Source organism: Apus apus, chromosome 1 (assembly GCF_020740795.1).
Source record: "Apus apus isolate bApuApu2 chromosome 1, bApuApu2.pri.cur, whole genome shotgun sequence".
Classification (NCBI taxonomy): domain Eukaryota; kingdom Metazoa; phylum Chordata; class Aves; order Apodiformes; family Apodidae; genus Apus; species Apus apus.
This window is the reverse complement of record NC_067282.1, coordinates 77,639,134-77,652,977: the sequence shown is the minus strand read 5'-3', so window position 1 is coordinate 77,652,977 and position 13,844 is coordinate 77,639,134.

The following is a 13,844-nucleotide window of genomic DNA, read 5'->3' as shown; positions in this document are numbered from 1 at the left end:
GTAAAAGGCAGTACACTAGTTTGACATCCTTTCCATTCAAGCAACTGTTAAGGGCCAGGCTTTACACTCTTCGCCCAGTTCCACAAAGAATAAGACACTTCATTTTGCACTTTCAAATCTGTTTGCGCTCTTCTCTTCAGAAGGAAGCTATCTGGGTTGCTTCGCTGTTTCTGGTCACACCAGAATGTTCAGTGCTCACTGGTAGTGTGATTTCATGAATGCCATCTACCTTAGCATCAGCCTCTGATCCCATTTTCTAACTTAGGGGTAATTTAACTCTTCTAAGCTGCAGAGGAGAGGTCTCCCTCTTTGCAGATGTTCGTTATATGACCTGTTCTCAAGGGACAGTTCCATACTAGGAAAGCTGAAAAGCAAGCTTTTCATCCATCAATATACATTTTTAATAAGGCTTTGAAAATGAGGAAAGCTGCAGAGATTGGAAAAATGCCAGTCCCCTCCCCCAAGTATTTCCAAAGTACAAGTAATCAAATCATAAGCCTGCTTCTGTGCCATCAATCCTGGGAAGAACAACAGAATGAATTTATTTTAAAGTGATAGTGTTGATGCAATTTACTAAAAGCTCTGTAATACATTAGAATTGGCTACCGTATGATGCCTTAAGTAGGAAACTAAACTGATTCTGAAACAATATGATACATGAAAGACACTAAAGCTGGCTAACTAGTAGGTCCTGTAGTATGACTGTAACATTAACATTTTATGTAACATAAAAATAATTGTGTACATTTTTATTCATTTTGTTCAAAAATGTGTTTCCAAGCCTGAACTATTTAGCATGGTATGAGAAGTCACAAAAAAGCCCAAACTCCTAAGAAGATCTCAGCTCATGCAAGTGTGATGAGTAAACAACAAAGATAATGAAAACTCCTTGAAAGTAGTCTACCTGGAAGCAGGCAAAAATGTGTCTCATTGCAGTAGAAGTCTAGCCAACATCAGAAAAGTGCTTTTCAAAACTTAGCGTCTCTGTCCTATGTAAAAGTAGATGTTAACCAAAAATGCAGAGGTTGCTGGAAGACAAGCAGGTGGGCACAGGTGCTGGGTAAGACACTGTGACTGAAGAACTTGGCTGCATAAAATGTAGGAGGTGCAACAGCAACAGAAATATCAAATCCAGTTCTGATAACCATTCTCCAGAAAAAGTGGTGAAAATGAAATAAATTAAAATAGACTTTCAAGTAACCGAGGGGTTTAAACTTAGAGTCTTTAGAGTAGTAACTTCAGAAGGATTATCTGTTTAGCTCACCAAAACCAGAAGTTAAGAAATGGCAAGCATATGTGGCTACAAAGCAAAGAAGAACAGAAGGAAATGGAGTTTCTTTTGTTGAACATGGGCATATTAAGACCTGATGGCTGGAAAGACATGTGGAAGAAAGGGGCAGGTTTTCAGCAGCAAAGGTACTACCATTAAAAGTCTTCACCTACTGCTTCTAATGAACTTTGTCCTCTTGTTTTTCTTGGTAACACAAGACTGGATCTTGTGACTAAAAACTGAGATGAAGCTTGAATACTTGAAGTATGATTTCACGCCTGTAAGAGTGATGGCTCATCTTATGCTTTTGGATAATCACAGTATTACCCTATAAATTTAACAATCTTTGTAAATCTATAAACAAATGCCACTGCCAACAACAAAACCAACATTAATTAACTCACTACCCTCGTTTAGATGCAGGGTAACTCTATAGCTTTTTTAATCTTCCAGCTGGAACACAGAGGTAGTAAAATTACCAGGGTAAGTAAAACACAAAGTAAGTAAAATTTACCCTGTTAAGGACAACCTTCAACCTTTGCTACATTCACTGTTTGGCAATTCATTTCTTAGAAAGACCTATCCCAAAACACTGTCTCTCAAAGTATGCTGGGTCAATTCCCATCAGACAAAGCTAGCCAGCAATTAGATAACAAGGAAGTCCAGGCTCTGTTTTCCAGGTCTACCACTGTGCAATAACAGACCTTCCATGACTAAGTTTAAAGAAAAACAAACAAGCAAACTTCTTCCAAATTTTCCAAAGCTGTAGAACAGTTTAATCTACCTCCCTTCACAAGGAAACTTCTGAAGAGCTGTTGAAAGATGTTCCTTGCATATACACATCTACTGTGATATCCTATTTTCTAGATCAGCAGAGAGGATGCTAAGGTTCAGTACAAAGTCAGTGCAAGTTCACGGCCTTTTTCAGGGAGCTGCAAGGCCAGGTAAGTGCTCTGCAGACCCCTGGCTGAGTAATAGTCCTGCTCTGTCATAAGATACCTGGAGGTGTTCTACACAAGAAAGCTATTGGAACACTGCCATCTTTTTAACTGTGCAAACCAGGTGGCTGAAAAATATAATTTAAAAAATTATAACTTCCTCATTAATTTGAAATCTAAACTTTAGTGATCTTTAAAGACATAAAGTGCTAACTTAAGCAATTATCCTCTTTTTGACCTGCAAAAGGGTTTAGCTGCCAGGTCTAAAGCTGTTAAGTCCCAAGCAAGTACAAGGTCTAAACACCTCCAATTTGGGATTCAAAGTCAAGTAATTCAGGAAGGAAGAATCTTTCTGTTTGTGGGATACAACTGAATGCACTGACACTCCGGTCTCCAGAACAAAGCACCTCCTAAGTCTGCCATGAGCAGAGGCATTTCTGGCATTTCTAAGTCATTGACTACCTTCCAGACAACTTCTCAGAAACAGCTATCACTTACCATTAGAAGCCAAGTCATGTGGATATAATTGCCAACATCCCCAATAATCAGAATTACCTTGGAGGTAAACTCTGTATGTTAATCCTCCAGATTTTTTAAGTCTCGTGCTGGATTAACAGACTCCTTGAAAGGAAATCAATGCATTTCATTGTATCAATTTTTTATCTGTCCCCTAGGAAAAACAGTACCTCTGAGAAATACCTTGGTTCAAGAATTACACATTGCAACACGCATTTACCAGAAGAAGAGAAAAGAAGTAACAGTGTTATTTCACTGAAACATAGGTCAAAACAGCGAGATTTACGAGCAAACAAACAAGATTAAATTCCCTAACTAAACAAATACTTCACATCGTTAGGGATTTATCTTTGCTGTCAGGGACTTTTTCAAGGATTACTGTCCTGAGGACTAGCATGCTCTGGCACACTTTCTGTCAGCCAACCATATTCAATGCAGAAGCAAAGTAGAGGATTCTTGTAGGCCCAGACCTGATCCCGGGCAGCCCACATCCTTCAGGATTGCTTTTCCAGAACCAAAGGCTGGGCATGCCATTTACACCACTTCAAACTTAAGTGTGCTACTGTTCAGCATACCTTTGCCACAGATAGGAGCATATGCTTCCACTATGACAGGCAGTAGTGACCTTCTCATATTGCTACGTGGGAGGCAAGAAAGCAACATGGTGCAGGTCAGAAGTCCCAAAAAGAACACATCCATTCACGTGCTACCCTAAAAGCATTTTTAATTTGTATTTCGGCTTCAGAACCAAGTGACTGGAAGTTTTAACAGCTGTCATTTCCTTTTAATTACAAATATAAAAGCAGAGTTAACCAAAGCTCCTTGACAAACATAAATCAAGACACTCTAGGAGGCTGGGAATGTATCTGTTCCTCACTGGTGAGCAGATGAAAAGCTACAATTACTGTGTCATATGGAGAATGCCCATTTCTCTCTAATAGAACAGAAGCATTGGAACATATAACATACATATTCAGGACCTGACAAAGAAATACAAGGTCAAGCCTGCAACTAGATTGCAATAGGTCCTGTAATTTAGATTTATGCTTAATATTGACAAGGTTGTAACTAACATTCTTCTGCTCCAGGCAAATGCACCTTGAAGAGAGATGAGGTTATACAGTCACAAAATAAATCTGAACTATAAAAACTGACCTATGAACAGCTCTAGCAGAATGCTCCATCTCTCAATATGTCTGCCTCAGTTTTCCTCTATGATTCAACTGCTTTTGTCTCTCAGTTTTGCAAGCCCAGGCCTGAAGCGAAAGATTACCATGAGAAGGGAAAAGGCCTACCAAGCTCAGAGCTGTTAACAACTTTGAAAGGTACAAACAAGCCAGGTTGATGTTCATAACACCAATTGCTCTCCGGTGTTGAAGAACACGGAGCCCAGCCCAGCCACAACTAGTCCCAAAATGGAGATAAAGTAAGAACAAACAGATAAACAAAGAAGTCTTCTTGGTGAGAACAAGGCCTTCATGTTTTTTCTATTATTTTCCTCTTATTCTCCGATGAGAGATGTTGGAGGTATGGCTAATGGTTAAACAACAGCAGTCAATCCACTTTATTCTGTAAAAGTCTGGTCCCATCTTTGATCCGAGGTACTTCATGTACACTTTCCCAGAAGGTTGCTGGACCTTCTTTCCTCTAGCAGGAACGCCTGTCAGAGAGACTAATTATTGAGAATTACGATCCACCCAGGAACACCCACTCGCAGCCAGGCAAGGGTGAGAGATATTAACTCTTTTACTGTTTTTATTAGTAAACTTAACATTAAGTAGTCTTCATAATTAAGTTTAATATTGTAGAATCCTTGAAGATTGATAATTAATGTTCTAGGTCTACTATAGAATTGATAATAAGTAAGTTGCTAGCATTTTAATGGTTAACTTTTGTTGTTTGGTCTACGTATAAGTAGTAAAATGCACTGTTAAGATACCCTTTGCATTCAAACTTCAGCTTCTGTTCCCATCTCCCAATTTCCCTGCGCTTTTACTGTAGTTGGGCCTTCTACTTTAAGGAGTTAAGACCCCAACATTATACGCAGTAAATCTTGATCTGTGCATATACGTCTGCCATCTATCCCATCTGTGACAGCAGTAAATCTGTGAGCAATGTATTATGTCCTTCATCTCTGTCTCTTCTTCCCAACCATTACAATAATCTCTTCCCTTAGAAAACACCTGCCAGGAGAAAAGAAACATGCACCATGTACAGTGACATTAAAACTATATATGGCAAGCTGCCTGCTACTAAACAGAAGAGCTGAATTCCCTCTGCCTTTCCCATCCCTGCTGGGCTTGAGAAGAAGGGTGGAAGAGTAAGAAAGAGTGTACACGGATATTTGGTATTTCTGTGTGCATTCCTTACACAACTATTGAATTTTCACCAGGCTTTAGTGAAATTCTACATTCTCACACATCTGACTGTACATCAGCTCAAAGCAGAGATTGCTGATCTTAGAGACAGAAACACAGAACCCTCTTCTATTTCCAGGGAAGCCTTTAACATAGTTTTTTTAGCACTTAACAAAAATCTGAAAGGTAAGGTAGGCCTCTCTATTACAGCACAACAGAGTAACTTAAAAAAAACCAAGAAAGGTTAAATCTTATTATTCACCAGGACACAATTTTTCCTCCTAATTGTTCATTGGTTGTTCTCCCTCAGGTGAGGGGGCAGGGGCCAATGAGAAATTACAAGCACAGACCTAATGTACTAACTCGGACTGAGGCAGTGGTTTAGAAAATATTGTAACTCTGTATTGCAGTGCAACTAGAGCATTGAAAACATGTGAGCAGCTGCCAACACATAGCTGGTTGAAAGTTTCTCTCTTAGCACATTTTAATTTGATATGAAAAGTATGTTACCATAAATCTCTTATCCCCATTGAATAGCAGCATGTCCAAGAGAGCATGTAATCAAAATTAACATAAAAAGGAAACAGTAGGAGGCCGTTCTGGTAAGGCCTATCCATCTAGGCTTTTTTGTGAATACTGCTTTATTTGCATTTACGGTTGATGCAGGAGAAAATAAGTTAGCTCAACTGAAACTACACTAAACAATACCATTTAACTAAAAATAATCCCCGAAACCATCTGAAGTAATACAACACCAAACACGAGGAGAGACAGAACTAATAGAATACTTGACAAGATAAAATTGCATGTATGTAAAACTGCAGTAGTACAACTCAATATACATAGAATAAGAGCACTTACTTATTAAGAAACAAGTTGAATAAGCTTTAGAGACTCTTTCAACACATACTGGTCTATTGCAGAGTTTAATCTCAAACACAGGAAAGTATGCCTCATAATTGTCTTACTTTTTAGAAGGCAGAATAGCTTGTTTCAAAAGTTAAGTCTAAAGGACTGTTTTGCAACAGATCTGAAACTAAAATGTTGGTAAGGACTAGGGACAGCTGAGGTCAGGTGGTAATGCATTTGTTTCTTTTTAATGAGAATTACGATCTGCTTTTTTTGTACTATATGCTAATCAAGCTTCCTGCCTAGCTATGAAAGCTTTTTATGTACTCATGAAACTTCAGAGAATCACAGAATGTTAGGGGTTGGAAGGACCTCTGGAGGTCACCTAGTCCAACCCCCTGCTAGAGCAGGATGACCTAGAGCAGAGTGAATGACTTGAATGACTGTAACTAGCTCCTCAGCAGTACTTAATGCTATGTAGTTTAAGGATTACATAGAAGACAAATACCTTGACATGCGTATTTAACTAGTATAATTTGATCAAAATCAACAACACAAGCATCTGAGTTGCTTGGTTAGTGTCCAAAGCTTCCTTGTGCTGTAACAGCAGTGTCAGCCACAACATGTCCATACTACACTCAGTGACAGACAAGCCAAGAAGTTCTTTTCAAAACTGCCATAAATGAAAGACAATGTGAACGATAAGAACTTAAGCTAAGAGTGCTACTGAAAGCAATTAAGTGCAGATTAAAGTACTCAGAAAAAAACATATCCTCAGGCAGCACAAGATGGAGTTGGTAAATTTGAAATTATGACACTGATCATTTTGTGCTTTTTGAGGAAATGTATGCTATATATTCACAAAACATACTTTGTATTTGGCAGCAAATTATAAGTTCGTAAAAAAAAAGAAAAAAATAGAATAAAAGAATTAATTACAAAGGATTTAAAAAATCTGCACCATGCAGAGCTTTCCAAATGCGTAACACCCTAGTTTAATACAGTATTTCAACACAGGAAAGAAATACTTGTTTTTAAAACATGATTAATAATTAAAACAAATTTACTAACTAGGCATGTACTGGCAAACACAAAAGAGATGTCACAGGCATTAACTTAGGTGGCAAAACATAGTAGAGAATCACAATGACACCACAATACGTGAATATTACATATCAAGATTGTCAGTACTCCCTGACAGGTCAAGATCTAGTCATGGATAGAATATAAATCTCCCTGGTTATCATCCCTTCTTTCAGGCTTTGAACATGACAAGTTGATGGTAATCAAAATGTTTGTAATTTCCAGCATGGACAAAAGGAAAATGTCATGCCTGTAAAGAGAAATACCAGTGGAACTACTGTGGCAAATTTAGAGGAAAAGGTCTGCCTGCATAAGGTCGGCCTCAGAGCCACCTCTTCATATTTAAGGAATACAGACTGAATTTAGAAAATGGTAAGTGAACGCAGAGAGAAGGGCACTACCAGTCACTGAATCTGAAAACACTGTGTGGAATACTGTCTTTAGGCAGACAGTATCAACTCTGCCTTTATGTTGTTTGTAGCAAATTTTGGGTGTAGCTGCCATGGAAATTCTACTACTAAACTCCATTTAGCAAGCAGAGAAGGAAAACAGAATTGCAAAACGAGCAGCATGCAAAAAAACCCAAACAACAACCCTCCCTAGGATTAAGTTTCAGTCTTGTAGTGGTTTGAGCAACCAATGCTGCAGTTTTGCATCCTCAACAATTGTGTCAACCCTGTTATGCTGCTTTCTCCCACCCAACGTTATACAGCAGAATAAAACCCCACAAAAATCACTACCTCAAACACTACCTGAAAACTACTCACACAACTGCAATACTAATTATTTTCATGTAAGTTAAGGTGAAGCTTTGAGTGAATACAACATAACTACGCGACTCATGCCATAGGCAGGGCTTTGGGTTTTTTGATCACTGGCTGCTATACGAGACACCTGGCCTGCTGGTGGCAGGTGGGATGCACCTGTCCCAGAGGGGGAAAAGGCTTTTGGGGCAGGAGTTAGCAGGGCTCATTGGCAGGGCTTTAAACTAGATATGAAGGGGGAAGGGGAGATAACTGGGCTTGTTAGGGACAAGCCCAAGAGAAACATGCCAGGGCTTGAAGGATGGTGGACTAGGGAGGATTCTCACTTTGTTGTTTCATTTGAGAGAAAGGATAGATATTTAGAAGTCATGGAAGCACCTGAGAAGGGTCTGGTAGGAAATGGAGCCCACAGTGGAAAAAAGGTGTTGGAATCGTTAACTCATCTGAAGTGCATCTGTACCAATGCACACAGTATGAGCAAAAAAACAGGGGGAGCTTGAAGCCATGATACACTAGGAAAACTATGACATAGTGGCTATCACAGAATCGTGATGAGATGCATCACACAACTGGAGTGACAAAATTGATGGCTACAAGCTCCTCAGGAAGGATAGAAAGGGAAGGAGAGGGGGCGGAGTGGCCCTGTATGTTAGAGAATGCTATGAGAGCTTGGAAATCAAGTATAGTCATGATGTGGCTGAGAGTGTTTGGATCAGGGTAAGGGCCAATAAAGCTGATATTGCTGTGGGAGTCTGCTATAGACCTCCCAGACAAAGCAGAGAGGTGGATGAAGCTTTCTATAAGCAGCTGGGAGAAATCTCCCGGTCACTTGCCATTGTTCTTGTGGGGGACTTTAACCTCCCAGACATCTGCTGGGAATACAACACAGCAGAGAGGGAACAATCCAAGAGGTTCCTGGAATGTGTGGAAGATAACTTCCTCACAGCTGATAAGTGAGCCGACCAGGGAAGGTACCCTCCTGGACCGGCTTCTTGTGAACAGGGAAGATCTTGTGGGGGAAGTAAAAGTTGGAGGCCATCTAGGGCACAGTGATCATGAGATGATTGAGTTTTTGATCCTTAGAGAAACAAGGAGAGGGGTTAGTAAAACTGCCACCTTAGACTTTCGGAGGGCAAACTTTGACCTGCTTAGAAGACTGATTGACAAAGTCCCTTAGGAGGTTGCCTTGAAGGATAAAGGAGTCCAGGAAGGCTGGACATACTTCAAGAAAGAAGTTCTAAAGGCACAGGAGCAGGCTGTCCTCATGTGCCGAAAAAAACAGTAATTGGGGTAGGAGACCAGCCTGGCTAAATAGGGACCTTTGGCTGGAACAAATAGGAACAAAAAGAGAGTCCATGACCTTTGAAAGAGGGGACAGGTCACTCATGAAGTCTATAAAGATGAAATGAACCTATGCAGGGTGAAAATTAGGAGAGCCAAAGCACAGCTAGAGCTCAAACTAGCTACAGCTGTTAGGGATAATAAAAAATGTTTCTGTAAGTTCATTAACAGCAAGAGGAGGATTAGGAAAAATCTCCATCCTTTATTGGATGCAGAGGGAATCTTAGAAACAAAGGATGAGGAAAAGGCTGAGGTGCTCAACACCTATTTTGCCTCAGTCTTTAGCAGTGGAACTAGCTGTTCCATGGATATACAGCCACATGAGATAGGAGACAGGGAGGGGATGCAGAATGAGGTCATCACAATTAAAGAGGAAGTGGTCAGAGACTTACTACACCACTTAGACGCACACAGGTCTATGGGACTGGATGGGCTACATCCAAGGGTGCTGAAAGAGTTGGCAGACGTGATGGCCAGGCCACTCTCCATTATTTACCTGAAGTCCTGGCTAACTGGCAAGGTCCCAATGGACTGGAGGGTAGCAAATATAACACCCATCTATAAGAAAGGCAGAAAGGAGGATCTGGGAAACGATAGACCTGTCAGTCTGACCTTGGTACCAGGGAAGGTCATGGAGCAGATCACCTTGAGTGTCATTAGAAGACATATAGAGGACAACCAGGGGATCAGGCCCAGTCAGCATGGGTTTATGAAGGGCAGGTCCTACCTGACCAACCTGATCTCCTTTTATAACCTGATGACCTGACTATTGGACAAGGGAAAGGCTGTGGATATTGTCTATCTGGACCTTCAAAAAGCAATTGACACGGTTCCCCATAGAACTCTCATTAAAAAAACTGGCTGCTCATGGCCTGGGTGAGCACACGATCTGTTGGATCAAGCACTGGCTGGACAGTCAGGCCCAAAGAGTGGTTGGTGGTCAATGGAGTCAATTCCAGCTGGGGCCAGCCACAAGTGGTGCTCTTCAGGGCTCAGTGTTGGGACCATTTCTGTTTAACATCTTCATTAATGATCTTGATAAGGACATAGAGTGTATTATCAGTAAGTTTGCAGATGACACCAACTTAGGCAGGAGTGCTGATCTGCATGAGGATAGGGAGGCTCTACAGAGAGACTTGGATAGATTGGATCATTGGGCTAATGTTAATGGTACTGGCTTCAACAAGGCCAAGTGGTGGGTCCTGCACTTGGGCCACAACAACCCCAGGCAATGCTCCAGGCTTGGGGAAGTGTGACTGGAAAGTGCCTGGCAGAAAAGGACCTGGGGGTTCTCATTGACAAGCAGCTGAATATGAGCCAGCAGTGTGCCCAGGTGGCCAAGAAAGCCAATGGCATCCTGGCTTGTATTAGAAATAGTGTGACCAGCAGAAGTAGAGAGGTGGTTGTCCCCCTGTACTCAGCACTGGTGAGGCCACCCCTGGAGTTTTGGGCATCTCAATTCAAGAGAGATATGGAGGTGGTGGAGCAAGTACAGAGGAGGGCAACAAAGCTGGTGAAGGGCCTAGAGAATCAATCTTATGAAGAAGGAGTTGAAGAATGTTTAGTCTGAGGAAGAGGAGGCTGAGGGGAGACCTCATCAGTCTCTACAGCTACCTGAAAGGTCATTGTAGAGAGGTTGGTGATGGTCTCTTTTCACAGGTAATTAGTGATAGAACAAGAGGGAATGGCTTCAAGCTGCAACAGGGGAGGTAAAGACTGGACATGAGAAGTTTTTTTTTCACAGAAAGAGTGGTTAGACACTGGAATAGGCTGCCCAGGGAGGTGGTTGAGTCACCATCCCTGGATGTGTTTAAGGGTTGCTTGGCTGTGGTGTTGTTGGATATGGTTTAGGGGAGAACTTTGTAGAGTAGGGATGATGGTTGGACTCAGTGATCCCAAGAGTCTTTTCCAACCTGAATAGTTCTATGATTCTATGATAATTATTTCAAAAGAATCACATAGCTACAGTTCATGCTGACATTTAAAGACTTTTCCCTTTCTGGAGTACTACACTTCAATGGCATGTTTATAGGTATAATTCCCGATTCAAAAGACAGCTCAAAACTTTTCAGTTACTTTAATACATGTGAACAAAAAGCACATTTATCACAACAGGTAACTTTGGGTATTAATTAAAATGAATGACTTTGGAATTACTGCAGTCCACTTTTTTCAACTTTTTCTTCCACTAAAAGACAAAGCAATCTAAAGATGTGACAAAAGTGGATTAAAAAATTGTCATAGGTAAGCTAAGAGCAGACAGTTTTGAAGTTAACTTAATTTTTATTTCACTATTTCTTTAAAATAATATAAAAAAATCTATTTTTTAGGTTTTATTAGATGCAAGTCACATTAATACATATAAAGAGGACAAATGTTTACAAATACATCAATATGAACACAGCTCAACCTTCAGAAATGGAAGTGGGTGATCAATATGCATTAAAGATCAATTATTTTTTCTCAGAATTAAAATACATGTTCAAGAGCTTTAAATCTTAAGAAAGTAGCACATTGCACATTTGTACAGAAAGAAAAAACTATTCCCTTTACAAATACTTGGAAATAAGATTTCATGGAATGCTGTAATTCCTCAAACAAGTGTTCTGAGCTGGATTAAGTGAATTAGGGAATTGGTACAATTGACTTAGAAGGACTGCATCTGAACTAGAGCCATCTGTTTTACTCTTGTACCAGAATTAAAATATTTTACATCACAGCTTCCAGTTTGTCTCTATATTGAAGCTTATATAAAACAGTACTTCACAAAAACTCATCTGCCATTTAGGGTTTTTTTGTTTTGTTGTTGATTTTGGTTTTCTGTTTTAGTTGTTGGGGTTTTTTTTGAGTGGTTGATTTTTATTTTAAATTAAAAACCACTACTCTCAGCAAAGCTCTATATAACTTGATTTTACTGCCAATGTACTCCTGCTGACAATCCTAACTCTGAAACCCTCTAGAAATATCTTACCCTCAGGAGGTTTAGTCTTTTAAGGCAGCAACAGTGAGGCCATTACACCAGAAACTATATGCTTTTCGTTGACGTTTCATGTTAAGACTGGCCTGAACTAATTCCAGCTTCTCACCTAATTCTCTCTCAAGAGTATGAATGGCACCAAACTTTTGGACAAAAAAATGGGTAATAATAGCATTTGCAATGAAATAAATTTACTATTAAATTCTAATAATTTACATTACAAGAATTATCCAACCATCAGTGTCAGCTATATGTTTTCAGGCTTGCAATTATGTTCTTCAAATTTCTAACCCTGGAAGACATTATTTCTAATAATCTACAGTTCTCAAGTCACAGAACAGAGGCATCGATGCCCTATGGTCCTGTACTCCCTACTTTAAAGAGGTTAGTATGAAAAAAGTCACTGGATTAATCCAGTTTCGGTTTACATCAAGAATATATATTTTTCCCTTAGTAGTAAGCTCATTGATTAACTCTTACAAAAATACATCCTGGAAAAGAGGACAGAAAACCCTACTGATAACCACAGAGAAAAGAGCTCCAGCTGCACTTTGAGGCCCTGCATTCTTCCTTTACTTCTTCCTTGTTGTAGTAGCCCAAGCACACCCTCAGGGTGTGCCTTTCACTTTTCAAGTACTTCAGAACAATATATTAATTTATGTGAAATCTGTTCATTATGCTTCATGTTATTCACTATTTCTAGTAACAGTAACTTTAGCAACCACTTAAGTTGCATTTTACCTTGCACAGATGGTTTCAGACATAAGAATGTTACAGCAAAAGGACAACGTGGAAAAGGTATCCAGAACCATGGGAATTTAAAGTTCTATGGTACAGGCCAAGAATGACAGAATGAGAAAATGAGCAAATGCACAAATAAAGGAATGACAGAATGAGAAAATGAGGGAAAGAACGAATAAAAGAACGACAGAAGGAGAAAATGAGCAAATGAACAAATAAAAGAACAACAGAACAAAAAATGAGGGAAAGAACGAATAAAGGAATGAGAAAATGAGCAAATGAACAAATAAAGGAATGACAGAAAGAGAAAATGAGGCAAAGAACAAATAAAAGAATGACAGAAAGCAAAAATGAGCAAATGAATGAACAAAAGAACGACAGAACGAGAAAATTAGGGAAACCACGAATAAAGGAATGACAGAATGAGAAAATGAGGGAAAGAACGAATAAAGGAACGACAAAATGAGAAAATGAGTGAAAAAAATGAATAAAAAAATGACAGAACGAGAAAATGAGGCAAAGAAAGAATAAAAGAATGACGGAATGAGAAAAGGAGCAAATGAAGGAATAAAAGAATGACAGAATGAGAAAATGAAAGACGGGGAAAAAAACGACAGGAGAAAATGAGCAAATGAAAAAATAAAAGAATGACAGAATGAGAAAATTAGGCAAATGAATGAATAAAAGAATGACAGAACGAGAAAAAGAGGGAAAGAACGAAAAAAGGAATGACAGAACAAGAAAATGAGGGAAAGAACGAATAAAAGAATGACAGAACCTAAAAATCAGCAAAAGAAAGAATAAAAGAATGCCAAAATGACAAAACGAGACAAAGACAAAAAAAGAATGACAGAACGAGAAAATGAGCAAATGAACGAATAATGGAACAACAGAACGAGAAAACAAGGGAAAGAACGAATAAAGGAATGACAGAACATGAAAATGAGCAAATGAACGAATAAAAGAACAAGAGAACAAGAAAATGAGCAAATGAACGAATAAAAAATG